The sequence below is a fragment of the Corvus brachyrhynchos genome, unplaced genomic scaffold (assembly GCF_000691975.1).
Source record: "Corvus brachyrhynchos isolate BGI_N302 unplaced genomic scaffold, ASM69197v1 scaffold258, whole genome shotgun sequence".
Taxonomy (NCBI): Eukaryota; Metazoa; Chordata; class Aves; order Passeriformes; family Corvidae; genus Corvus; species Corvus brachyrhynchos.
This window is the reverse complement of record NW_008240122.1, coordinates 2,569,203-2,580,992: the sequence shown is the minus strand read 5'-3', so window position 1 is coordinate 2,580,992 and position 11,790 is coordinate 2,569,203. Positions and strand designations below refer to the sequence as shown.

At 38.9% G+C, this 11,790-nt stretch overlaps 1 long non-coding RNA gene across 3 annotated transcripts in view; it reads left to right on the top strand.

The window, feature by feature from the left end:
- LOC108449240 overlaps positions 1-11,136 on the top strand; it is a 76,312-nt gene extending 65,176 nt beyond the window's left edge. For 2 of the 3 annotated variants that reach the window (XR_001865393.1, XR_001865391.1), the window contains one exon: positions 9,377-11,136. This is a non-coding gene — a long non-coding RNA (uncharacterized LOC108449240). Of the gene's footprint in view, positions 1-685; positions 4,455-9,376 lie in introns of those variants that run through there. The other variant, XR_001865392.1, reaches the window with a different exon arrangement.
- Positions 11,137-11,790: the final 654 nt, after the last annotated feature.

The following is an 11,790-nucleotide window of genomic DNA, read 5'->3' as shown; positions in this document are numbered from 1 at the left end:
AACTGAATTCTGGAATGACAGAAGATTTTCTGTACTAGTCTCAAACCGTGCTGAGAAAAAAAATCAGACATAAAGAAAGATTCAAAGGCATTTAAGGCATATAATTAACTTTTCTAAGCTGTTCATTACAGCTATGTGAAAATACAGTTCTTCTCAATTCCACAGTACATGTATGAGCTCTTCCTAGAAGATTGCTACATGATAGATGCATGACTTTGAAGCGACTGAATGCAAACAAATTTATTGCAACCTTTTGACGTGTTCTTTGTTTTGCTCTGCACCATTGACTGGTGTCAGTTTTCTCTCTAGACCTGAGGCTTAGGTAGAACTTACTGGAAAAAATACCGCATTTTGCCAGAAAATATTTCGGGACCAGAATCTTCGCTGACATAAATAAACTAAGTAGCTGCTTGTCCTAGGTTACAATGTAAGATGTCACCAAAAGTATGTATTCTATTATCATCCTCACAAGCTGTTAAAGCAGGTGGGGCACCATGACTCATCCCTGATAACTCCCTCTGGAGCTATCTCTGTTAATGGGCTGTCAAGCACCCACCAAATGACTCACAGAATTACATCAGACCATTGTGAGATGCTCCGCCCAGGGGGAGGAGCCAAGCATTCCCACCTGGATATAATCTGGGGTTTGGAACAGCACAAGCAGTCCTACCTTTTGTCTTTCCAGAGGACAAGAGCTGGATCTTCAGGTGAAGACCAGACATTTTTACAGGATCACTGCTTCAACAGAACCACGTCATCTGGACTGCTAACAACCACCCTGACTAACAGGGTGTCAGGTTGTATCCTGAGTCTGTCAGTGTTCTTTTACTATTGCATTTATTTTTAATTTTCTTATTAAATTATAATTCTGACTTGTGATCTCCCACTGGTTTGTTTTTAAACTAGTACACTCCTTTATCAAACTAGAGAGAGATCTGGATCATAAGATAAAATACAAGCTGTACTCCTGTCAGAAGCTTTTGCACTTTTTGTCTTCACTTTTCTCATGGATCTTAAATCTAAGTTTTATTAGTAAAAACCTGGCATTAACAACTTTAAATTTACACAGGCAACTATTCACAAAAGAAGCTCTGCTGCCTGTGTGGGGACAGACAATGCTTGACAGAGCTTTCTGTCAAGAGGCTAGTGAGGGAGATGAGGCTCTAACACTTAAGGCCATCAAGGAGTTGAAGGACAAAACATGACTTTGCAGTTTTCACACAGTTGAGGGGTATTAGTTCAGTCCAAGCAGACTGTCAGAAACTTACATCATCAACTATTTTTATTTCTATAATATATTCAATTGACTAAGTTAAAGTGAGAAGGCTTTCTCAAATTTTTTAAATTTCCATTTAAACTTAAATTAAAATTTACTTGTTCTCTGGAAACATGCAGGATAATATAACTAAAATGCAGCAGAATAGAGTGCAAGAAGTGAAAGTATCAAGCTCTCGTGAGTAGATGAAAACTCTTGTTTTCCACCCTTTCAAGCTCTTGTTTGGTTGATTCATTCCTGTTCATTGAAAAAATTTCTTACAATGTGACCATGAAGCAGATCAATGTATTCAGGTCACAGGAAATAACAGAAAGAAAAAGATTGAATGTGATTTCCTGACTGAAAGAGCTATTTCTCTACCACCCCTTTCCAGATACCTTGCCTTCAGCCCATCCTAATTCAATTAGGAACAGTATTAGGAATGTCTCAAGTTACTGCAATTGCTGTAGCAAAAGGGGAGGAAGATGATAAAAAAAGCACATACCCCTGACCTGTGTGGGACCGATCCAAAATAACTCAATTACATGTTATAAAAATAACTGTTACCTATACTACTCTGTAGTGGTGATAGCTATGTGGGAATAGATGCCACCATTTATAAAGTGCCTTTGACCTATTCACCTGGACCCAGAGCAGTAACCCATCCGGCCTGGAACAATTTCTAACACTCCTAATCTGTCAACAGTTTCAAACAGCTGCCATTTCCAAAATAAAGCCAGCCTTTCAGACAAATGTCATCTCCTTTCCCTCAAGATGTAGCATTATTCTTCTCTTTGCTCCTTCTCTCATAAATCTCACCGATGTGATGGGGAATCAGTAACTGGTCCTTGAAAAGGTGCCTGAAGAAGTGGCAGATCCAGTAGCTGATAAACCGTCTTAACCCAAAATGATAAAAGATTATTCACACTCATGATCTAGGACTTTTGATTCTAAAGAAATATGGGCTTCATTTCTGCCTGAAAAAAGTAGAGTGAAACATTATACTAAAAAGGGCCAAAAGGGTACATAAAATCCACTTCTGACTTTTTTTACTGGATATTTTTGTTTTCATGTGTATGAAAATTCTGTGGGATGAAATTCTATCTTTATTATAACACTGCTGTCAGTGGAAATTAAATTAAATTTATATGTGAGGAGAAGTGATGACAGGGGACTGTTTGAGTGAGGAAGGGACAAGACACTCCATTCATCCCATTTGCTCTAAATTTCCATAATTTTAATACAGCCAGCAGTCTTTGGGAGTCACCTGTTAGTAAACCAAGACCATCCATAGGTATGGTGTTGTCTTGGGGTGATTTTATGATAATACTATATTTCTCTATCATCTGCTTTATGCCCAGAAATGGGTCCCACAGCTTTAAGCTGGGTCCAGGAGAGGGGGGAGAGAAGCCAGCTGAATCCTTGAGTGCTGTTTGTGTTCAAGGGCGCACACTCACTCCTCCATGTCCTCACCCCTGCAGAGCCAAGGGAGCACCTGCCTGCTTTTAGCCAGCCTGTTAGCTGAGGCAAGAAATGTTTCCATATCGGCATACCAAAATCCTCAGGTAACTTCTTCCTCTTCTTCTGGAACTTTCCGGCCTAGCTGTGATCCGAGAACCAGATCACTGAACCCCGTGGACCGGCAGGGAGGCTGCAGGGACATGGCATCCTGGCCTCAGACCTCGGGAGGGGCCGAGCCAGCTGCAGAGAGAACTCTAAATCCACAAGCTTTCTCTGCAGTGAGGAGGTTTATTATCTGACATTACTCTTATTTTCCCTGTGCCCTGTGCTGGCACTCTTCTTGTTAAATAAATAGTTTTTTTCACTTTCATCCAAGAAATTCTTATTCATATTGGTGGGGGAGGGAGTGCTGAAACCTGTTGAGGAGATGTCCCTTCCAGGGTGTTTCCCCCTAAACTTGTCTCAAACCAAGGCAGGTGTAAAAGGCGGTTGTGTGAAGGTGGACTTCCCTCACAGGACAGATTTGTATGTATGAAACACTGTTTCCATCTCGTTGAGTTCCTCCAGCACATTTGCCTTGAAGTGGGAGAGAGCTCTTGCAGCTTTTAGAACGTTATAATTAGCTTTAGTACAGCTCTCTGCTGTCACTGTCAAACCATTCTTCTGTGTGGAGCTAGCAAGTTCAAATCCTTCTGCTTCATGGTCCCTGTGCAGCTCAGATGTGTGTCATGATGTCCGCAACAATGGTGGACACCTTATGTTTTTTATATCTGCCTATAACACTATCTCAGTTTGAGACAAATTAGGAGGAAACATCTGAAATGAATGTGTCCTCTAACAGAAGGCAGGTTTCAGCAGCCCCTCCCCCACACGTTCAAAACGAAATTTCTTAGAGGAAAGTGAAAAAAAAAGGTGTTTCTTTAACAAGCAGGGTGCACGCCGGCACAAAACGTATAATGTTAGTTAATAAACCTTCTTGTTGTGGAGAAAAACCTGGTAGATTTAGAGTCCTTTCTGTAGGTGTGGCTCTGCTCTCTCTGGAGATGGGAGATGGGATGCATCATGGGCCCTCCGGGCTGCGGTGTGGGGCCTCCCAGTGATGGTGTTCTGGACTGGAGCAAAGCTGAACAGTTCCAGGAGAAGAAGAAGCCACAGTCCCAGGAAACTCCTTGCTTCAGCTAACGAACAAGAAGCTAGCTAAAAAAGCAAGAGACTGCAACTCTCTTCCCTGATGCAGAGCCGAGAGCTGGGGAGAGAGTGAGCGAGTTATCTGTGTTTTTGAACACAGCTGCCGAAGGAAATCCACCGCCTTCCACCCCCCTTGGATTTGGCTTAAAGGCACAGCCTGACGATAGGGAATACAGTATCATACAGCCACCCCAGGACAAACACGCACTAACAGAGCATGAATATAAGTACAATCAGAGGTGTTTAAACTCTTACAGAGACTCCAGAGCAAAAATAAAAGCTGGATGCTTTCTAAGCAGATTATCAGGCATTTTCACCTTGAGGTGAACTTGTTACCCAGATGCAGAGAGACAAAGCAGGACTACGAAGAAAAGTGTTTTAGATATGGTAAAAAGTACTGAAATTCTTTTCCCCGCATTCCTGAGAAATATTGTGCCAGCAGCTAAGGGATGGCTGCAAGTGTGATGTTCCTTGGGTATATTTAATGTATTTATTAGTGCGGGATAGGGTTGGGTTAGGTTTAGGGTTAGGATTAGGGTTTTTGTTAGGGTTAGGGTTAGGTTAAGGGTTAGGGCTTTTGTTTTACTTAGGGTTTGTCTTAGGGTTAGCCTTAGGGTTGGGTTTAAGTTTAGGATTAGTGGTAGGGTTAGTCTTAGGGTTTTTTTTTTTAGATTGTGGTAAGGTTTAGGTTAAGAGTTTGGGTTAGGTTTAATATTAGCGTTGGGATTTAGTGTTATGATTCGGTTAGGATTTGCGGTAAGGTTTAGGTTTATGCTTAGGTTTAGTTTTATGGTTTGGTTTCGCATTTCTTTTTGTTTGGTACGCGTTTGGGTTAGTTTTATGGCAGGATTAGGTTTTATGGTTAGGGTAAGTTTTTTGGTCAGTGTCGGTGTTAAATTTAGGGTTAGGCTTATTGTTAGGGTTGGGCTATGGTTACGTTTAGAATTATGGTTAGGATTAGGATTAGGGTTAGGTTTAGGTTTAAGGTTGGGTTTAGGTTTAGGATTAGGTTTAGTGTTGGGTTAGAATTAAGGTTAGGGTTTGGTTTAGGATTTGAGTTGGGGTTAGTTTTGTGTTACTGTTAATCTTAGGGTTAGGGTTAGTTATTAGATTTGGGTTTTGGGTTAGATTTTGGCTTAGGGTTAGGTTTAGGGTTATGGTTAAGGTTAGGTTTAGGGTTTACCTTCCAATTAGTGTTTAAGTTAGCGTTGGGTTAGGATTAAAGTTAGGGTTTCAGTTAGTGTTAGGTTTGGCTTCTGGTTCGGGTTTGGGTTTCTGTCAGGATTAGAGTTGAGTTTAAAAGTAGGGTTGGTTTTAGGATTATGATTAGAGTGAGATTTAGGATTAGCTTTTAGATTTATGGTTTGGTATAGGTTTAAATGTAGGGGTTAGTGTTGGAATTTCGATTAGGTTTTTTTTCGGGTCAGAGTTATCGTTTTGCTTGGTTTAGGATTAGGATTATGGATTAATGTTAGGTGTATCCTAAATTTTAACATTTGGGTTAGGGTAAGGATTAGGTTTAGGTGTTAGGTTTAGTTTGGTGTTCGGTGTTTAGCGTTAGTGTTTATTGTGGTGCTAGTATGTGGTTTGGTTTTGGGTTAGGGTTAATATTAGTTTAGGGTTAGGATTCAGATTTTGGTTCAGTTTAGGGCTCGTTTTGGGCCAGGGTTAAGTTCTAGTTCGGTTATATAGTGTGTTTTTTTAATTAAGTTTCCTTTAATGGAAATAAAAAATGTTTCCCAGGAAAATCTTTTGTCTAAAAGACAAATTGGTGACATCACTTGACTTGAAGTCCTCAGGTAACTTGTTTTTTTATTAGAGCTATTTAGAAAACCCACTCCATACCATCCAGATAATTTGGAAGTATGCAGTTTATCCCATTGTTTTCATCTATCTGTGGATAAAAAAACCTAGGTGTGTTTTATCATTTCTCTGAGCACTATTGAATGGAGTTTTTCCACTACAAATCCTATTTTACTATATTAAAAAGAAGAATTCATTATCAGTCAGGTAAGTGAAGGTTCTTTTGTCCTGAGATGTTCCAGTTTCATAAAGGTTTTCTTTATGCTTAGTGCTTTGGCAACTGGATAATCTGCTACTGAGTCAGAAATACATGAATTTATATAGAGGAGTGAAACCAGAAATAATGAAAATTTGTTATTGATTCTTTATACAACTGCTATGACAAAATAAAATGTTTTGATAGAATCCTTTGATACTCTATCAGCTGTAGGAGAAATAGGCATATTCCTTCTGTCTATAGTATCCCAGGGCTTTAAAAATATGGAAGCTAATATTGTTGCTTATATGATGTGATAAAGTGGGTAGGAGTTGTTTTTTTTCAAGCAGCTGCAGTGAAGCTGCATGAGCAGTGATGGTTCAAAATTTGAAAAGAGATTTATGTCCAAAGGTTCAGTGAAACATACCAATATGTGACTGAATTTTGAGAATTCAACAGCACCCAAGAATACTCCTGATACTTTATTCTGCTTTTAATTACAGAGCTGACACTATGGGGGTTCCTAATGAACTGACCACCGGAATTTCTAATGTGTGATAATCCTCCATTCCCCCCAGAAAGGAAGGGTATAAAATGAGTAAACTCTGAGGTATGGTAGCAGTAGCCCAAATGGTCTGCAAGAAGGATTAGGGTCAAAATGGAAATGGCTTTACCTTGGGAGCTTCTTAGGTGACAAGAATAAAGAGCTGAAAAAGCCAGTAATGTGACACAATTTTTACACCTGTCTAAAAATATAAGCATAGTCACTGCGGATTCATGGTGAAAACTTCATAATACCACAAAACCAAGACCGCCTACCTGGCCACCCATTTTAACCTCTGGATAGAACTGATGTATGATTGATAGACACTAACTATGGAAATATTTCACAAGGGGCAGAAAAGTAAGGTTTTCCATGGGGCTTATTGTTTTCTCAAAGTATATTGGCTCCATAAATAGTTTTGGCTAAAGTAAATGCAGAGGATGCTCTGCAGCTATTCATCCCTGTGCTGTAACCTGGGAGGCTGCTGGCTGGGCTCACAGTCTTCCCATGTATGCCACACACAATAAAACCTCAAGGTGCACAGCACCTCAGGTACACAGTCCTCATGAGAGAAAAGGCTTCTGAGGGGAAAGAGGCTCAATGAGCTCCCCGCTCACACCTCAGCCTCTGCAGGTGAGATCGTACCTTGGAACGCAGTTTGGACAAAGACAGTTTGGGTTTTGGTGGTGCTGCACTGTGGGCAGGTTAAGAGGATATCAGCATCTTGAACAAACCCACATTTGCAGTCAGCCATTATCTGGAAGATTTTGACATGGGGCCCCTTTTACTTGAAGCATGGATGGGATTATGAAGACGACATGTTAATGTTTGCTATCTCCAACACAACTGCCCTTTTTGACACCACACAAAGTGGTGATACTGTAAAAATTCTTTGGGGTCTTGATGGAAAATAGATCCTTGTTTTAATTCTGTTCTATGATTAGTTCCTGTTTCATACTTTTTTTTTAGCATCCTCAGGGGACAGCCACCCACAATTCTGTGCAGTTTATAAACCAGAGTTTATTTTCTGTTAGCACAGCAGTACCTCAGTGCCGTGTGAGAACTCAAGGCTTTATGCATTAGTGGTGCAAACAGAAAGCCTATTTAGAATTTACCATGGCTCACATTGTCTAATCTTTTTTTCCTAGCATTAGATCTACTGAAACATCTGTAAGTCTGCCCTGCTAAATAAAAGCGCCTGACTTTTAGAAGAGAATGAAAGCAGCTCTTGTAGATTCTGTGTTTGCAACATGTCATATGGTACAGCTTGGTCAGGATATTTTTGAAGTTAAATAGTGTTTAGAGAAGTTCCAAAACAAAAATCAATCCAAGAAAAAAATTCCAAATAGAAGATTTCTGGTTTGCAAAATGTTGAAATGTTGTCAGCCCTGCTTCTTTTTGAGTAAGGCTGATCTATAGAAAAAATGGCTTTGTCTGTGCAGCTCTAACAAAGGGGATAGATTTATTTTTCTTTTTCAGATGAAATAATTACATTTGTACAGCCATGGAGGTATGGTGCTTATTTCAAGAACAATCAGTCCAGATTGGGAAGAATAAATGCTTGTGTAACAAGGGCTCACGCCCCAATCCCCTTGTCCACGGAGGAAAATTCCCTGCGCACTGGATTACACACTGAAATAACTCTACTTCCAAGAAGGCTACTTGAACATGTAACCACAGCCTTGTTCCAGGTGTGCCACATGTCAGCACAGGCTTTAGAAAGCCAAAAAATCTTCAGATAGAGTATTTTGATCCTTCTGCTGCTCAAGTACAGCACCAAGCTAAACTAAAAGCAAACATCCTAGTTTAGCATGTTTCAGTCTGCTCGGGAATGAGATGTTCCCTGAGAGCAGATGTATAGTTTTCTTTTTCTGTCTTTTTCTCATAATTTTACTTCTTTATTGTTAACTGGAATGTTACATGGTTTAGTTTTTTAAGCAACAGGCTCCCAAACAGACTTCTGATTAACCTTTTGTGTAAGTATAGGACACACTATTTGTGTCCAAATTCCCCAGTCAGACCACAACTCATACAGACTTCTCGTATCTCCTCTAGTGGGGATCTTGGGAGTTTCCATTTGTCTGCAGAAGGGTTATTTATCATGCATGTGACTCTGGTTCCACTTCACCTGAGTCTCATGACAGTGTTTTTAGGCTGTAATGATCAAGATCTCAATTTTCCTTAAAATGGGAAAGCAAATTTCTGGATTCTGTGATTGCAGAAAAAATTCAGAAGTGTGGAATGCTCTCCTAAAATGCAGTATCCAGAAGTCAAATAAAATACTTTCCTCCTTCTTATGTTTCAGGTCCTTACCTTTTTAAGTGAGTTTCTTCCTTTGGTATTGTTTTTTTCTGCAGAGAAGGTGGAGGCATGGGAATTAACTCACACTTTTACTAATCTATTTTTTTTTCTTTGAGGCTGACATTGAGCTTTTGCCCACCTTCTGACTGTAAGGATTATGCTGCTCTCATTATAATTGCATTGGCAACTAGTTCTCCAAACAGCAGCAGCTACCAACTCCTTCCCAAAAGCAATTTATGATCAGTATGCCATGATCTATCTGAACCAAAGACAGATCTAAGGGAATTCTTTCCTTGTAGTGCTTACTGCAGTCCTAAAGAAAAGGCTGGGATAAGACCCTAAAAGGAGACACAGCCTGACTGACAGTCTGGGTAGCATTTGGGGGACCAGAGGAATTTGTACTGCATGTGTCAAACCAACTATTTGCCTCTCTCTCAATATTCTGAGAGGGGTGCAGAAGGCTTCCCTTTTCCCCCTTATAAGTGGTCCTGCAGCCTGAAGGTAAGGGTTCAATGCTGAACAACCAAGACATTTCTTATTTAATAGTTAGTTCCTTACCGGTATAATTTTATATGTGAGTAATTGTTTTTTCCCCCTCTTTTATTTTTTTTTTTCTTTCTTGCATCAGTGGAAACAAAATATCAGAAGTATGGGAATATTGGAGCAAGTGGAAAGAGTGAAAACAACTGTTTTCCTGGAATATAATATTGTGCCGTGGGGGTCAGAAACAGATGAAGCTAAACAATGACAGAAGAGACTGCCTTTAAATATTGTTTTCTTGTTCCATTTAGAGCCATAAAATATTGAAAGCTACTAATTTTACTGTAAAAGTAATTATTTTTCTTCTGGGCAACTAGATTAAGATTTAAGCTACTGTTGAATGACTGTTTTATTTTTATTTTTATTCTTTCTGTTTTTTAAATTTTTGTGCTGTCAGTATATTCAGTGCCCATTTTCAGTATGGTTTGTGTTGCTCAAGAGTGATTGCAACAGACTTTGTGTTTTGTACACCCAAGAAACGACTGCTTGTAGCTATCAGGAGCAACGTGAAGGACTGAGAAGGGAACTTGCTGGTCTGTATTTAACCATACTATTTTGAAAAAGACGTTTCAAGAAAGAGACATTTACACAGCTTACCAAGAACAAGAAATTTTACCATTAAAAATCCTTCAAGTAAAACAAGTCATCTTCAGAGAACCCACTGGGAATTTTCATTTACTTTCACTCAAGAAAAATTACTTTAAAGTGATTTAAAATGCCAGAGTCTTGAATTTCAAGTTTGAGATATTTCTTCAGCAAAAGGCTTTTGGGTTTTTTTAAAACAATGTTCTTTTTAAGACACAGATTTGTGTACTGAAGAGAAGAATTCCTTAACAGTATCACAAAGAAGTTATATTTTTTGAATGGAGGAAAAAGGCATGAATATGTCTGAAATGCAGATCCACTAGTTTAGTTTTGTATCAAGTGTTAGCTTTAAGAATTACTTCTGATTAATTGCAAGGACTAATAAAATAAGTAGGCCCTCTCACATGTTTCAAATTAAATATATGATCAGGTGTTCTGCTGGGTCTGACAGGCTGTGCTCTTCAGTAGATACAGAAACACATTTTTAAAGTGCTTTTTCCCCCTGAGAGTAAATGTAAAATGTAGTGAACTGAAGCATTTCACAAATCCATTTATGTTTTATCTTATTGTTAATGCATAACTCCTGAATATTAACTAGATAGATGGTTTGGTGGTTTTTTTTTTGGTTTGGTTTGGTTTGGTTTGGTTTTTTTTTTGAGTGAGGAGGATGGAGGAAACAGTTTTTCATTTAGAAATCTTCATTTGTAATTCTCACACACAAAAATGCAGTACTTGAAGATTTAGCACTGTGGACCACAGGAACTTTTTTGTCTAACTTTGTTAGACATGAAATGAAATTTTCCAGACTATTTGATTCCTACAATTGTTTAGGCAACCTAAAATGCTTTCATTCTTCAATTTTAAAGAGCAGTCAGGAAATTTGTTGTTTTCCTTTGTCCAACATTCTTCTGTATCTGGAAAGTCTGCTTTTGAATATTAGGAACTTGATGCTATTTAACAGGGTTAATAATTTAAACTCTTGGCTCTTTTTCAGGCAGTTCAAACCTTGAGAAAGCAAAGTTTTTCACTTTTTCAAATCAACTTCAGTTGCTTGACCTTCTCCAACTTCAGTATGTCATTGAAATAAACATTACACAAAAGCATTACATTTTATGTGTGCTACCCCCTACCAATACTGTGAAGGAAGCAATAGGTGCTGCTCTGAACTGCAGAGAGTAAACAAATTTAACATTAACAACTTTTTTCCCTCAAAACATGAGCCCATGAACAACAATAAAGAATTTACATTATGCTTTCTGCAGACAATGTTTTTTCCTTGCATGCTGTTTGCACCTGGCAAGTTACCCCAGTTTCCAGTAATGAAAGTCACAGTCGTGCTATCACAGAGAAGGTGTTTTATTTTGGCTGAGAAGAGCAAGTTTCCAGCTGGACAAAAGCCTGTAGCCCTTTACATAGACTGGAAGATGTCACATAACAATGTAAAAAAAAAAAAAGCAAAAAAACCAAAAAGCCACCAAAACTTTGTCTTGGTACCCACAAATTTGTCAGCTGTAGTAGTCTATGGACTGTGACAAGAATACATGAATACATGAGGTAACTTCCCCTCATATTGTTGAGATCTGAATAAGACATTACCCAGGATGATAATGATTCATGCAAAAATACCAAACCTCTGTGCTGTCACACAGCAGCGTCTTTGCTGATCATCCTTGTGTGTAACAAAAAAGGCACCACCAGACTATCTAAAGTGATACCCAGAGACCTTTACCTTCTCCATTATACAAATGAGCTACTCTAGAAATGCCTTTCCTTTCAACTTCTGCATTAGATGCATGGCTTTTATTTTATATGGGGCTTGGTACAACACACTGAAACCTACAATAGTGCCTTATCTACGTACTATATACTTATCTATATACTTAGTCTCCTGTGATTTGTGAGACCTCCTAAGCCCTT